Here is a 17,486-nt window from a genome sequence, read left to right on the forward strand (position 1 = left end):
ATTAAAAACATGTGGCACCTATCTACTATGGTTTTGCCGTTCACAGAATATAAAACTTGTGTATACATATGGTCATATATAGAAATAAGCATTACATATTCTAGAAAGAGTTAAGTGTACTAAAAACAAACTGTAGGAGTTTAAATTTTACTGTATTGTCAATGTGCCTAATTAAGAAAATGATCATGATTATCACAGACCAAAGTCCTACCTAAGTCCTAAATTATTAGGATTGGAGGCAAGGAGGTAGAAAAAGCAGCAAAAACAAAACACCTAATTAGGAGATTCAGGAATGCATGTGAGGTGTAGTGTATGAAAGGTTTGTGGGAAACAGTGCTGAGTGTGTATTCTTTCTGTCCATTTGTTAGAAAGAGAGACAAAGCCAATCTGAATTGGTTTAAGAAAAGAAAATGAATTTTCTAGAATATTAGAAAGTGCTCTAAAGACTCACTAAAAGTCATGCATGAGACATGAGAAATAGTACATACACAGTATAACTCTATACCCACAAAATAACTACACCACAGGATGAACTTAATAGCTCCTCCTTTCTTCTTCTTATGTTTGCATATGAAAGCCATCCTCAATCTCTGAACAAATATCATTCATTATATCTTTTTTGTAGTTCTGGAATCTTCCCACTTTCCTCTAGACAGTAACTATCATCTACATGTAGAACATCATTATCTCTAATTATAAAATTCACAAAGTAATGAATGCTAACGTGATTTATTTAGTCTATACCCCTAACATCTATATCAACTCTTCTCTAAAAGTCATAATAATTTTGACAGAGTGATTAAAACTGTAAGATGAAAGTTCACATTTGTATAGCACAGGAAGACGTATGTATGTAGATGGTCTTAGTGTAGGAAGGTCTTAGTGTAGGAAGGATGAGAAAAACTATGAGAAGGAAGTTCAGTCTTGAAGTTGAATGAATTGGTTTCTGAAACCCCACCTCAGGGTAATTTTTGTTCTATGTAATTCTTGTAATTAATCCCACTTAATGGGACTCTCCTCTATATGCCAAACAGTCTTTAATCAATTTTGTATAAAATTCATACATTTGCATACATTCATTTTCAATTAATAATTTTATTCTTCTCTCCTAGATAATATCCTTACTGCAGTTTCCCCCTCCCTCCTTCCCTCTCAGCCCTCCTCCTCCTTTCCTTATTTCCCATTAACTCCTCTTTAGTTTCCCTTCAGAAAAGAGTAGGCATCCCAGAGATATCAACCAAACATGGCATAACAAGTTACACTAAGAATACGCATAAACCCTCATATAAAGACTGGGCAAAGCAACTCAGTGGGGGGAAAAGGGTCCCACAAGTAGGCAAAAGAGACAGAGATACCCCGCTTTACCACTGTTAGGAGACCCACAAGAATTCTAAGATACAAAGTCATAACCTATATGTACAGGACCTGGGTCAAACCCATACAAGCTCCCTGACACTGTCTGGAGGTCCAGGACCCAGAAACCTAGCATAGAATCAAACATGACTGACAAAAAATGTCAATGTAATGTATCAGATACATTTTTAACTGATCATGGAAATGAATATCTTGGTCATGGCCTGCTCATGATGTTAATTTTTCCTCAGTCTTTTGCTCCTGGAGAGGAATGACAGTTTTAACAAACACTTCACCCTGGTTTACCCTGAAATTGTGTATGATATATGAGAAACACATGAGAATATTTCACTGGGATATACAGGACCCAGGTAAACTCTGACCTCCCATAGTTTAATCTTTTGTTCATAAATTATTAACTAAAATGTAACCAGGTTCTCTCAGTCTTTTCTTCTCTTCCAAGATCTTGAACTCTGACTTGCCTTCTTTATGCAAAGCTGTCTGATTTCCAGACAATGTACACTCAGATTCAGTCTAACTATCCCCCAGGCATTCACTGTACTTCCTGACTCCTAATTTTTTCTTGAGTCTTCATTCTTCCCCTTGCCTGACTATGGAGCAACCCTTCTCATTGCAAAAGGACCCTCCCTCTATTCAACAAAAGTGGGGCTGATCTATTGGGAGCTCACCAAGGCCAGCTGGACTGAGACTGAATAAGCATGGGATAAAACCAGACTCTCTGAACATGGTGGACAATGAGGGCTGATGAGACGCCAAGGACAATGGCACTGGGTTTTGATCCTACTGCATGAACTGGCTTTGTGGGAGCCTAGCCTGTTTGGATGCTCACCTTCTGGGACCTGGATGGAGTGGGGAGGACCTTGGACTTCCCACAGGGCAGGGAATCTGGACTGCTCTTCAGACTGGAGAGGGAGGAAGAATGGAGTGGGGGGAGGGGGAGAGGAGTGGGAGGAGGGGGAGGGAAATGGGAGAAGGGTAGGAGGCAGAAATTTTTTTCAAGAAAAATAAATAACGGACAATGAGGACTACTGAGAACTGAAGAACAATGGCAATGGGTTCTTTTTTTTTAATTAATTTATTTAATTATTAAAGATTTCTGCCTCTTCCCCGCCACCACCTCCCATTCCCTCCCCCTCCCCCAATCAAGTCTTCCTTCCTCCTCAGCCCAAAGAGCAAGCAGGTTTCTCTGCCCTGTGGGAGGTCCAAGGACCACCCACCTCCATCCAGGTCTAGTAAGGTGAGCATCCAAACTACCTGGGCTCCCACAAAGCCATTACGTGCAATAGGATCAAGAACCCATTGCCATTGTTCTTCAGTTCTCAGTAGTCCTCATTGTCCATTATGTTCAGCGAGACCGGTTTTGTCCCATGCTTTTTCAGTCCCCGGCCAGCTGGCCTTGGTGAGTTCCCGATAGAACATCCCCATTGCCTCAGTGTGTGGGTGCACCCCTCGCAGTCCTGAGTTCCTTGCTCGTGCTCACTCTCCTTCTGCTCCTCCTTTGGATCGTGAGACTTCAGTCCAGTGCTCCAATGTTGGATTGGGAGGATCAACATAGTAAAAATGGCAATGGGTTCTTGATCCTATTGCACGTAATGGCTTTGTGGGAGCCCAGGTAGTTTGGATGCTTACCTTAACAGACCTGGATGGAGGTGGGTGGTCCTTGGACCTCCCACAGGGCAGGGAAACCTGCTTGCTCTTTGGGCTGAGGAGGGAGGAAGACTTGATTCGGGGAGGGGGGGAATGGAAGGTGGTGGCGGGGAAGAGGCAGAAATCTTTAATAATTAAATAAATTAATTAATAAAAAATAAATAAAAATAAATAAATAAATTAAAAAAACAAATTATCTCTTTACTTAAGTTCAGATTTATTTTTTATTCAGTTTTTCTTAATTCATTTTTGTTTTTCTTAAGGAAAGGGGCCATGTATGGAACATATTTAGACAGTGCTAGCAGTAGACCTGCCAGTGTGGATACTGAAATGTGTTGTTTTCATTGAATGAATACATAAGGAGAAATAAACCCGACATGGTAGTTTTGCAGTATTTGCTTAGAAAAGTAAAGGCTCCTTCTCCTTCAAAGATACAGCACTTCACACAATTCACTGTAGTGATGCTTCTCCTAGACTCTGAGGATTTACATTGTTTAGGCAAAAATCTCACTTCATCTCAATACCACAGAAAAATTCTGTCATACACTGGTCTGCACTTCCACCTATTCATTTTTTATTTAAATTAGGAAGGACAAAAGTCAAGATATTTTCTCAGTCAATTGCCAGTTTGTATCTCCTTTGAGTTCAGCAAGGCCCTTAAAGGAAGATGGGATTTATTGTTTTTAAAGCCCTGAAGCCCAAGCTAGTGGGGAGTAATTCCTACTTCTATCGGTGGGTGTAAGCTGCTAAGCTCAAATGAAACTTTTGCTGCAGGAATTTGTGTTGTTCTGATTCATTGCAGGCACACCAGGGTTGAAGGAATTAAGCAGTGCAGATTTTATATAGTTCTTAGCAAGAGACATTCCCTTTGCCTGCTTAGCTATTTTAACATAGGGTCCTTATGTTCTCCAGTTGACCTAGAGTCTGATTTCAAGGTACAGAGGAAATGATCTTTAACTTTCTTTTGTCCATATTTTCAGTTTTGCCTCTTTCTCTGTAAGAAAGAGCCAGTTTTCATTTTCCTTATTGTGCAATTTCTGATATGCTGTTTGAGAAAAGTGGGTCTTGGTGAGCTCATCCTTTCTGACAACAATGCCAACATTCAGAGGTTGACTTCTGTTTTGTCTTAGAGTCAAAGAAGCAAGACTGGATTACCTTTTCAGTTCTACGTGGTTCTCAAATGATAGACTATTGTGGATCAAATATCAAAAGGCTGGAGATAGTGAGTCCACTCTAACTATAGGCTGTGTGTCCTACTCCACTCAGTTCATAGTGAAATCGATGCTCTATTCTCCTGACAAAACACTTGTATCTACCTCTTCTCATAGGGTTCCATATATGTTGGCAAATATAAAGCAGTGAGGCCCTGTGGAGAACAGATTTGGGGAGAGCAGGAAAGCAGGACAGTTCCCTACCTTATAAAGATTCAGAAGAGAAAGACAGAAATGTCTGTTTCCAATGCAGAGTGGTACAGAGTCAGACTGACTTTAACTTCAACCTGAAGCTACAAGTGAGAGGAAGGCCAAGAACCATTTGTTAAATCAACATGTCATTTTATACTTCTGAGGTTCTATATTTGAGTTTTACCTCATTTTATATGTGGTGGAGGGGGCAGAAATAATTGCTGTGGTATTTTTTTGGTTAATGTAGAAAGAGCTGAAAATTTTCAAAATTTTTAACAAATACTCCACCATTTGTCATGCCATAGCTGGTAATGATTGTCTCTCCTTCTTTCCTTACATGTATAAATTTGTTTGTTATTATGATAAGACTCAAACTTATTTTACTGTCATTCTGTTCTTTGTGGCAGCTCAGAATAAGGCAACAAGGAAATTAAATGTTACAAGTATTATAAGCTACTTTACTCAACAAAAAATAAGACATTTTAGAAATCTCAGACAGAATTCACCAAAAATAGATTAAAAATTCTTTTGTCACCTGAGTGGTGGCACACAACTCCCTATCTCAGTACTCAGTAGTCAGAGCTTTCCAAGTTCCAGTGCAGCCTGGTCTACATAGTGAGCTTCAAGTCATAAAGGAATACATGGTGAGACCTTGACACAAAAAGAAATAATTTCTCAAAAGACTTTGGCTATAATGAATAACTTGAGTTAGGCAAAGTCAGAGTACTTATTTTATAAAAATTTGAGATTAGGAAAATCCTTTTCGTGCTATTTTTATTAAAAGCAGTGAATAGATTTTTCTCCTTTGCCACTCTTCTGCCTTCCACTTCCTCATACATCTTCTAAAGGTAACTCTGGAATTTTCTTTTTGTAGACTAATGTGTTGAGACACTGTTTTTTATTCATTAATGTTCTCTTTTAGCTTTCACTTCGGGGCACACTGCATTCAATAAGGTATCATCCTGAGTTGTTGTCATCTACCTGACAGAAATATCTCTATGTGGGCCTAGAAAACAGTAATGCAACACTTGAAAGGTCAAGTATCATTAATGCCTTTCTCCATCTGGTGATGAATCTTTTTCTTCTTTCTTGCTGGCTTGCTATGAGTGCTGCTAAAAACAAGAATGATTAAGTACACTGAATGGTCCAACTCAAGGAAATTTCAGCGTATCAAAGAATCTTAAGAACTTCAGGACAAGTTCCCATGCTGGAGCAAAATGAATGATTTTGTCTCATAGTTCTGGTTGTCTGAACTTGAAGACAAACAAATAAAAAACTTGACAAATTTAGAGAAGCATAGTCTTTGTTGATATTTTTTGGAACATTTAATGTTAAGTTACCAAGAAATCTATAAATTTAGCCGCATTAATAAGCAAATTTTTTACGTCTTTTTTTTAAAGGAAAAGCAACTAATTTACTGACTTAGACTTCTTGGCTTGCCATGTATATACATATAAGATTATAAAATTTAGCACATTAATAACTGATATTAGGCTAATTCTTGGAAAAACAACTCATTGTGACCTAACAACCATTATACCACTCTGTTCTCTCACAAGTCAGTTTGTTCTAGACTCCTTCTATAATTGAACAATCTAATAGTTATCTTTTTGTGACTGGCTTACTTCACTTAGTGTGTTACAATTCTGGTTAATCCATGCTGTTAAATAAGACAGTATTATCTCCATTTTACTTAATGTTAATAGTGTTCTATTATCTAAATATACTGTAATACCTGTACCTTTTTAATCTCTTTATCAAAATAAGATTGTTTATATCTGTCCTTTTTTCTTAGCCAAAAAGTGAAAAAAAGAAGATGTTCCCATGTCTTGATTATTGTGAATAATAATATAAGGAATATATAAGGAATAATATAAGGATCACATGAGTATATCTCTGATATAGAGCTTTCAATTTGGCTTAAATGTTCAGAATTTGTATTGAAAAGCCATTCAATATTTTTAGGTTAATGTTTTGAAGAATTAAAATATCAAGTACATCAATGAGTGATTTCAATAGTTTCAACCTCACCAGTGCTTGTATTGTATTCATATAGTAGGAACCTTAATAAGAAAGGAGATTTTATTATTTGAATTTGACTTTCATTTCCCTGATGGTTAATGGTGCTGAGCTTCTTTTCATGTACCTGTTGGACAAATGCATGTCTAACTTGGAGGAAAATCAAAAGTCCTTAAAACTTTTTTAAATTGAATCATTATAAGTTCATACTTAGATTTTGTTTTCCTTGGATGAGTTGCTGTTGAGCTGTGTAAAATCATCATATACTAATTTCCATGTAATATTTCTTATAAAATATATGGCTTACAAATATTTTCTCTCATCCTCTAGGCTTCCTTTGCAAGTCTATTGTTTCCTTTTCTGTACAGACAGTTTAGTGTAGGAGTTTTGCAGATTTCATTACCAGAGACCATTCTACCAGGAAGGCTGTGATGATATCAAAGGAGTCATCCCTTGATAAATTCATAACATGATGCAATTATTGAAAGCTGTGCAAAGCAAGATGTAGGGGCTATAACAGAAAAACACATCATGGGGAATACCACAGAAGAATCTATCTTTCCCTGACCACTTCCTGTATTTCTTCTCCTTATGATTTCTGGCCAGCACTACTTAAGCTATTCCACTATGATTTACCCCTTTGAATTATAAGTGCTAATGAAACTTTTCTTTTACATTATCTCTACCAGTTGCTTGGCCATAGCAATGATAAATTGTGTCTATTTATCCTATAAATGCATAGTTGCTGATAAGTAAGCCATCTGACAACCAGTTTCTACTCACTATAATGGTAACTAATTGTATCTTCTTAATAAATATTCCTCAGTGTTGTGGGAGCTGTGGACTGGCGTTCCTGCCACCCAGCTCCCGGCCACCTGGCTAGCTCATGCCCCAAAATAAGAACACACAAACTGTATTCTTTTAAACACTGCTTGGCCCATTAGCTCTAGCCCTTACTGGCTAATTCTCATATCCCGATCGACCCATCTCTAATAATCTGTGTAGTACCAGTCTTACCGGGAAAGATTCAGCATGTCTGACCTGGCAGCTTGCTTCATCGTGTCCGCCTGAGAGGAGCTGCCCTGCATCTGAGCTTACTTCCTTTTCCTCCCAGCATTCTGTTCTGTTTACTCCACCCACCTATGTTCTAACCTATGAGGCCAAGCAGTTTCTTTATTAATTAACCAATGACCTTCCTCCATCATTTCCCCTTTTTTCTGTTTAAACAAAAAGGAAAGGCTTTCACTTTAACATAGCAAAATTACATATAACAAAACAGTTATCAAGAAAATTTATAGAGCTGGTTTTGAAGTTGGACTCTGGCTCAGTCCCTCTCCAATTCCAAGCCTGTTGGTAAGAGAAAAGCCCATTAGGACCTTGGGAGCTCAGTCCGGTGCTCCAGTGTGGGTCTCTGTCTCTATCCTGGGACTGGAGAGGGAGGAGAAGAGGAGTGGGGGGAGGGGGAGAGGGGCGGGAGGAGGGGGAGGGCAATGGGAGGCAGGGAGGAGGCGGAAAATTTTTTTTTCAATAAAAAAAAAAAAAAGAGAGAAAAGCCCAGAGTTTCTGGAGTTTCTGTCTCATGTCAAGAGCCATGATATGGGACAGAAAGAAATAATGAGTTTAGAAAACATCTTTGCTTTTCTTCATATTTATCATACTTTTCATTGAATATATCTATCATGTCTTTTATTGAATATATATATATGTGTGTGTGTGTGTGTGTGTGTGTGTGTCTATATATGTCTACATGATTAATGTTTAAGTTTTTCACAATGAACAATGAGCTTTTCCTGAAGTTACATTTGAAGTTTCCAGGAAGAAGATGGGGCCCCATAACAACTCCACCTGGTTGATATGATGTCATGATACTGATAGCACTACTACAAGACCTGTTTTGGGTACCAGCTGCAAAAGACAGTTCCAACTTGGTTAGCTGAAATGGTGCACATCTTATACAACATTCTGGTCAGACCTGCACAAAATACTCAGAGACTATTTGCAATTTTAAAAGACATTGATCTTGAAATTTAACCATCATTTTACTTTCACAGGATCCCCCAGAAAGAACGTCACCCCCATGACATCTGGAAGTAATTCTAGAGGATGATGTCCCTTCTCCCAGTAAAGTTTGCCCTTGGGTTTAGGGACATCATTTAGGGGTTGATTATAATTAGTATACGGTTGAGGGTTGGGGGAGGAATTTTATAAGCTCAGGGATCATTTGAAAAGAAAAAGAGGGATAATGGGATGATGGGATAATAGATTGGTACTTGTGAGTCATTGTTTTGAGACAAATGTATTGGTATCAATTCTTATATATTGATACAAAGTGAAATTATATTGACTATTGTATGCATGCATGTTTCTACCTCTGTTTAAAACATTTTTTATGTATTGACATATATTGTATTGATATATATATATATATATAGTATATATTTACCATATTGCAGTATACATTTCTACCTCTGATTAAGATACTTATATATTGTTTGTGTATTGATATATATTTACCATACTGCAATGTATATTTGTACATTGTTTATATTTGGAGGTCATTGTCCTCATTTGTTTCACAGTCGTTAATTGTGTTAGTCTTTAAGTTAGATAGGTATTGAGAATTATATAGATCAATAGTATTCTAAGTTTGTCATTTATAATTAGACTAATCAGGTTCTTTAGATACATAGAGATTATACTCAGTATAGATAGATAATCTTCAACCTCTTCAGAGAGCTGTAGAAAATGGCCTTTAATCTAACTCAGAGTTTTGTGGTAGTGAGACACATTTGCTCCTGGCAACACTGCTCTATTCCTGAGAGAATGTTGAGCACCAACGACACTCCACCTGGAGCCTTTCTTTTTGGCTGAACTTGCCTTTGGGCAAAGAAATGCCCATACTTCAACCACTGACAGAGATACAGAATATCTGTGAATGGAAAAAACAGGACTGTCATATCCTGCCAAGACAGGGTAAGATAGTTTTGATAAGTTTCTTGCCATTAAAATGGTGTCAGTTATGTTAGGCCTTAGCCAAAGTTGGTTGCTTCAATGTTGCATACGTGAACTTGGGTGATTGCCCAGGTAGCTAGTTGTCTCTGTGATTTGTTGCATGTTTTGGAAGTTGTTTGATTGCACTTCCTAATTACTCAGGTAACATTATTTTCCTTCTCAGATTTTCGATGGGGTTGAAGACTATATAAATGTAGTTACTTTCCACTCATTACTTGGCCAAGCTATTTATTTACAAGACCTAAACTAGTTAGAATAGGATATTTGTACTTATTGTATATAATTTCATAGTAGGTTTAGAACTCTTTTACTTAAACAAAAGGGGGAGGTGTTGCGGGAGGTCCTTCCGCTCCTCCAGCCAATAGCCGCGGAGATACCAGCCCATTGGGGCGTAGTCTCTCTCCCTTTAAAAAAGCGGCCACTTCCCTCCTCGCTCTCTCTTACTTCCTGCTCCACTCCTGGCGACTAGACTCCCTTCCTGATTGCACAGAGGGCTGTTGTCTGGGACGGTGATCTGTAAGTTTTTCCACCTTTAAATAAATAACCATTCTATTAATCATAATTCCAAACTGGTGTGAAATTGTTTGTGACTTACACCTTCGCCTTTACCTCAGTCCTGAAAAAAAGTCTTCATGTAACATATTATCTTTATTGTCTCTCTGTTGATCCACAAAGTTTTTTTCTCTTCAAATATATGAGCATATGATGAAAACATGATGTCAGTTGTTTCTAGAAATAATTTAATGTTATTATTAGTAACATTAATAATAATTAATAACATTAATAATACCATGAAATTATTATTTAAATTAAATTGCATTTATACATATATAATTTAATTGATTTCTAGAAATAACAATTTAAGGAATAAGTTAAATCAATAGATTATTCTATAATAAAATTGAAACTATTAATGAGGATGCTGCATTCTAGTTTGGAAATTAAATAGACAGTCTTATTATGTTGGCACAAAAATCTGTTCAATACACTTGGCAAGATTTTAACACATATTGTCATATTCACTCTACAAAATACTTTGTGATAAAATGCATAGTGCTTCTCATTTTACATGAGATTAAAATAATGTCAAATAATTCTAAAGAATATCCAATTGTGTGATGAATACATTGTAAAATTAAAGTATAAACACAGGCTTCCAATTGTAACTTGTACATACCTTTCACTATGCTAAGTTACTTCTGGAAAGAAAACCTGTGTTCTAAGTATGCACTTTAGAAGAGGTAGAAGACAACGTACTGACACATGTATACTCAGAAATGTCAAATAATGGAATTTTACACATATACACTCATATACCCATACACACACATATATACAATTCCAATAATTTGCTATAAAATTACTGTTTGTCAATCTCTCTCTTTCTCTGTGTATGTATGTGTGTGCCTATACATGTGTATATGTATGTGAGAGTGCATTTACCAAGCCACATGTGCATTGGAGACTTGCGTCTCTTCTTTCACTGTGAGTTTTTGGAGTTGTGCCGCCAAGTTTCTGTGTTTATATATTGTGTTACATGCACGCAAATATCAAAAATAGTATTCCTGATGGCCATTTAAGGGGTTTTATAAAAAACAACTACTATAGAAGCTTCCTAAAAATATATACATATCTGAAATAAATCTATATGGTATAACTAAGTTCCAGGGGAGACATTGCCCACAAATCGACGTATTTTGCCACCAAGTGAAAATTGCAGTGCCAGGAATGCCTTACATCTAGTCAAGTCCTTGACCAAATAGACTCTGGAAACCCTCAGATATCTCATACTATTATTGCCAATGCTATTCCTTGATCTTCACAAACTGAGGGTAAGGCTCTATTGCTGAAGACAACACTTACCTATTTCATTGAACACCAAGAATTTAAGCTGGTACCTAACTAGTTCTTCTTCTCTTCTTACTAGTGTTCATTATACTAGAGAAAATATGAATACTATCTGTGGATAAAGGTAACCACTAATCCAGCTACAAATTCTGCAATCTACATTGGTGAACTGCCTGTGTGAATTGCTGGTACAACCATGGCACAAACTCTAGGAGAAACCAGTTACTGCCTAGTTGGATTTAAGTGCTACTTCAGGAGATGAAACCCACATCTATGATATCCAAAATCCTGATATTAGGTAGACAATGGGCCTAGGGGAAAATCACATATGATTTTTCTACTAAAGGAAGATAGCAATAAAATGATTCCTAATGGCATTCTGCTGTACCTATAGATCAGTGCCTCAATCAGTTATTATCAGAGAAGCTTCCTCTTTCAGTAATTGGGAACAAATACAGAGGGCCATGACTGAAAATTTGTAAAAAGTGAGGGATTTTGGAACACGTAATCTTAAATGGGATGTATTCTTCAAACCCCCTGATTCAGGGCTCAGGAAACTATGAAGAAGGATAAGTGAAAAGACTTTAAGAGCCAGATTGGGATCGATGACTCCAGAGAATAAAGCCTTTCAGACACAACAGGACTGATGTTCATGTAAACCCTCAAAAACTGAGTTAGTACAAACAGTGATGTGGCATTCCCCTCTGCATGTTGTGATTACCATTGATTAATAAAGAAACTGCTTTGGACCTATAGCAGGGCAGAACAGAGGTAGGTGGAGAATACTAAACTGAATTCTGGGAGAAAGAAGGCAGAGTCAGGAGAAGCCATGTAGCCCCACCGGATATATATGCCTGAACTTCACCTGGTAAACCACAGACTTGTAGTGATATGCAGATTAATAGAAATGGGTTAAGAAAGGGGCTAAATTAAGATGTAAGAGTTAGCCAATAAGAATCTAGAGCTACATGAAACCATGTTATTTCACCATAAATTCTGACCCCAAAGTTGCTTCTTGCCACTGATGTTTGAAGTGGTAAGTCCAACAGAGATAATATGGATTATTTTGGCAGAAAAACATCTTTTCCACTCATTTCTTCTGGTGTTCTTTTAATATGCACAATAAATGAAGTAAATTAGGTCAAAAAAAAAGAAGCTAAAGCTAATGGGCCAAGCAGTGATTTAAATAATATAGTTTCTGTATATTTATTGCAGGACTGGGTGGGACAGAAACCTCCTACAACAACACAGGGCCTACACTGATTCAAGTCAGACACATCCCAGTGCTGTGAGGGGCGAGTAGACATGGACTCCCACACATAATCAAGGAACTCTCTACAGTTGATACTTGGTTGCTAAGGTAAAATTAGTTTTCTCCAACAATGTCTCACTCTTTAAATTAACCACACTTAAGAATACACTCCATGCCTGCAGTAAGGGACAACATATAACAAACTCAATGGCATTTTTGTAGATTTTTTTTGTTTCATATTATTTGTGTGGACAGTTTTGCTTGTTTTTCATTGGTCCTTTGCTTGTATGTTATAATTTCCAGCTTAGTGTTTTGTCTGTCTGTTTGTGTATGTGTGTATACATGTGCATGCAAGAAACAGGGTAGGGAGATAAAGAGTGGGAGGAAGGATATATTCTTGAGGTTTTGGGGAGAATTGTTTAGCTTTTTGTTTTTTCTCTAAAGAGTGAAAGAAAAAGGCATAGATTTGGGTGAATGGGTCAGTGGGATCTGAGAAGTGTTAGGGGATGAATAAAGCATGATCAGAATATATTCTATAAATATTTTTTCTATAAGAAAATCATTGCTCTATGATTTCCAATTTACTTTTCCCTTGTAATGGTCTTTAAATAGTCTTATGCAACACAGAACATTCTTTTGGAAGTTCAAATCCTTTTTAACTTTGAGTATGCATGATTCCACATTTTTGAAGACACAAGGGGAAGACAAGAGAGAAAGATGCCTTTATTGTGTTTCTGCATTAAGTTGATCTGCTTTCAAGAAAATTATGGAAGCCTGAAAATATTAGGAAATGAACACAGTCTCAGAAATGTGAAGGAAATTTTAGCCAGGAAAATGAAATTATGGCCAAATCAATATTTGGCATGCATTTTTCTTTCTACCATATATGAATTAATTTACTACAAGTATTTATATGAAATTTTCATGCAGTCAACTGTTTACTTCTTTGAATAATAAATATATTAAGAGTAGGGTTATAGGTTCATATAGTAAGCAATTGTTCATTTTATAAGAAACTATCAAACAGTTACCCATGTCAACTTTAAGACCAATTGCTGTGCTCACAAACAATATAAGATAGTCATTTCATATATCTATTCTAACAACTGATGCTTTCCATCTTCTCAGTCATGCCCTTGAAAATTGTCAAGAAACAGGTGCTGACTATGTGTATGTATGTGTCTCTTTCTAGTTCTACTACATAACTTAGAAGTTGTACATTATGTTATACTCTGCATCTTTCTGCTTAAATTATAGCTGCTTTAAAATAACTCTGAAACTGATTTCCAGTGTATTCATTTTATCAAAATTATAACATTTACTCTGGCCCTTTATAATTAATGTGGTCAATTTATAAAAAAGGAACCTGTTAAAACTTCACTGAATTGCTTCAATTTTTTAAATTAACTTAAGCAAAGTCAACAACTTTACAAGGCTACAACTTGTGATTAGAGAACATTTATTTAATAATTATTTTTAATTTTGTTTGTTTCCACTATACTGCTTTAATATATTTTGGTAAGACTTAACAATCTTATACTTTGATATTTTGTAGATAAGTTTTATAACTTTCCAGTTTTATTTCATTAAATAGAAAAATAATTCAATTTTAAGGATGAAGATTGTATTTATTTTATATTGTAGCATAATCTATGTTTCTTCTGTGTACATTCCTATCTGGGTTCAAAGTGATATTTAGTAGAAAACTTCTTGGTAGGGTAATCGATGGTCCTGTATATGAGGTAGAAGGATGACATTCACATCAGAGGTTCCCAATCCTAGCAGCACATCTAAACGAACTGGGATTTTGTTCTATTATATACATATACAGTAATATCTGTATCCTTTTAATCTATTCATTACAATTATAAGTGTAGAATTCTGAGACCAACTCTCAAAAATTTTATTTTTGGTAAGAAGTTTCTCAAAACAATTTTTAATAAACACTCCAGGTGCTTTGTAGCATATGTTTGTTCCATATGTAAAATTCTGGAAAGAACATAAGATTAAGTGTCAAGAAAGTATGTAAGAATCTGAATGTGATGGCACACACCTGCAATCCCAGCACCCTGGAGGCACTGTCAGGTGAATCTCTGTGAGTTCAAGGCAAGCTTGGCATGCATAACAAGTTGTAGGTTAGGTCACCCAATGGTAAATAGTAGTGATAACTTGAAAGTTTGACATTTTAAATTGCACTTTTAATTTTTTTTTAAAAAAGGAGAACAAACTATCTCTTTTTTCATTGTATATACCAATCCAAGTTGCCACTCACTCCCCCCCCCCACACACCGTCCACTCCACAGAGACGGTAAGGCACATTGCTTTAGAGAAGGTACAAGGTCCTCCCTACCATGTATAAACTGAGCAAGGTATCCATCCAAAGAGAATAGGTTCCCAAAACGCTAGTGCATGCAAAAGGGATAAATTCTGGTGCCACTGCCACTGGCCCCTCAGTCTGCCCCAGCCTAGCAACTGTCAACCACATTCAGGGGGATTAGTTTGGACCTATCCTTCCCTGTCCAGCTGGAGTTGATGAGCTCCCATTAGCTCAGATAGATTGTTTCAGTGGGTATAACAATCACGGTCTTGACCTCTTTGCTCATATTCTCACTCCTCCAGCTCTACAATTGGACTTTAGCAGCCCAGTTCAGTGCTTAGATGCAGATAAGTATGCACAGACAGAATTGCTACTTTTAAATATTCAAATGGATGATCTGTGAAAGATGTATTAAAGAACATTAGAATAAAAAAGGAGGAAAAGTTTGCAGGAGGAGAAATGCAATGCTTAGGCTAGAGAAAATTTGAGACATTTTATGAATGACATTAAATGAATGTTTACAACACACCTATAAATAGGTAGAGTAGAACTATTTTACTCTTGAAGAATACATTTCCACATGGTCATGTAAGCAGTATTGCAGCAGCTAAAGTCAGCATCTTTCATCCATGAACATGTTAAGATTGAACATATTATTTGGAGACACGATTTTTAAAGCCATTAAGTTGATCACTATATTTGCTTCCCTTACAGTGGTGATGACACAAACATGCAAGATGAATCAGAATTCTTCACACTCACAATGCTGATTACCTATACAACAAAAATAAGAATACACCTTTCTCATAAGCCCTGAAACCACACAAAAAATCATGCCATGTGTATACATGTTTATTTTTTGTTCTTTGTCATAGCTGTAAATATTGTACTGTACATATTATTGTTATTAACTGAAATTTTGATAGTATTAGGATAACTAGGCACATTTTTATACATTCACTTACAAGTTATTTTGCATCTCAAAATTTTATTCCTGTCATTGTAGTATTTCCCCTTTCAAAATGACCAATGACTTTATGCTCTTTAACAATAAATGAAACCATTATAGTATCTTTTTATAGAAATGTTTTATGTCTTGTTGTAACTAGTACATATATTGTTGACACAATTAGGTATATAAGTGAGTGGCTTATTTAAATTCTGGTATTCTATCATTTCCTGTGATTATATCAATTTGGAAATTCTAAGTACAAATGTCTTGTGGCGGGGTGAACATGCATGAGCATGCTCTTCCTTTCAATCTGTACAAGGCTTCAGATGTAACCACTTTGTGAGAACCTTTCCTGCTCACAACTCAATTGGTCTTGTTAATTAAGGAAATAAAATTTCTACTTTTCACTTAATAGCCATAAAATTTGGCACAAAATTATAGTTACCTTTTAATTCTAAAGCATTCTAGAAAAAAATAAGTTTACATTTCAGCATGTAATTTTCTGGTACATATAATTGAGGGGTTGCCTTTCTCAAAAAAGTGAGAATCAAGGTATCACTTCTCCAATTTACTTATATCTTGTGATTTCCCATCACTATAAACATTTTCACCTCATTGTTAAAGCAGATATAATAGTATACATGACCTCATTAAAGTCAAACTATGATAATAATCAAGAAACAACTTCCCTTTCTTATTCTCTTATGCTTTAAATGCCTTAGTGTTTATATTGGCTACTACTCAGATAAAACCATACAATTACAAAGACTTTTTTGGAAAAAATCAGAGTGCTGTATTCACCTAAGCTTAACAAAGATGAGAAACCACAAATTTGTGTCTCTTAGTATTAGGGACATCCTTGATGATAGTTACGAGTATGTGGGTAAGAGGACATCTATAAAATCTTTCTATAGAACTTTGGAGCAAAATCTGAAGATATTATTTTAGACAGAAATTTTTGTCCCACCTGGTCCTGCAACCTTTCAGTCCCAAAGAATCACACAGAGATTTGTATTAATTATAAACTTAAATCAAACCATAATTCTTATCCATGTTTAGCCAAGAGGCTTGGTCCCTTTTCTCGGTGTAGCATTTTCATCTTGCTTCCTCTGCATCCGGGTGATGACTGCAAACTGAGCCTTTCTTCTTCTCAGAATTATCCTAGTTTGGTCAACCACCTATACTTCCTGCCTGGTTACTGGCCAATCAGTGTTGTATTAAATCAACATGAGTGACAAATCTTTTTTTTTTTTTTTTTTTTTTTTTTTTTTTTTTTTTTTTTTTTTTTTTTTCTGTTAACATTGCTGAGTTTTGGAATTTATTTTCTGGAGATAAATTAACATGGCCTGAAGAGTAGGTCATTTTTTTATCGGGATAACTTCTTATAGAGATTGTTGCATCGAATGCTTCAGTGTAGCCATGGGCTTGAATTACAACATTTTCAGATGCTCCAACCTGGAAGACTTTGGGTGCTGAAATGACGTAGCTGGGTGCTTGCCACTGTGCAGGAAGGCTCAGCGCTGGGAGCCAGGAGCCACTTTCCTCTGACTTTCTTCTCTTGGCCAGGTCCTTTGTGCTGACACCCTTCTACCTTCAAACTTGATTCTGGCAGGTTTCATTTGTCTCTGAGATTGATGGAAGACTCACCTGTATTTCATATTT

This window comes from Chionomys nivalis, chromosome X (assembly GCF_950005125.1).
Source record: "Chionomys nivalis chromosome X, mChiNiv1.1, whole genome shotgun sequence".
NCBI lineage: Eukaryota > Metazoa > Chordata > Mammalia > Rodentia > Cricetidae > Chionomys > Chionomys nivalis.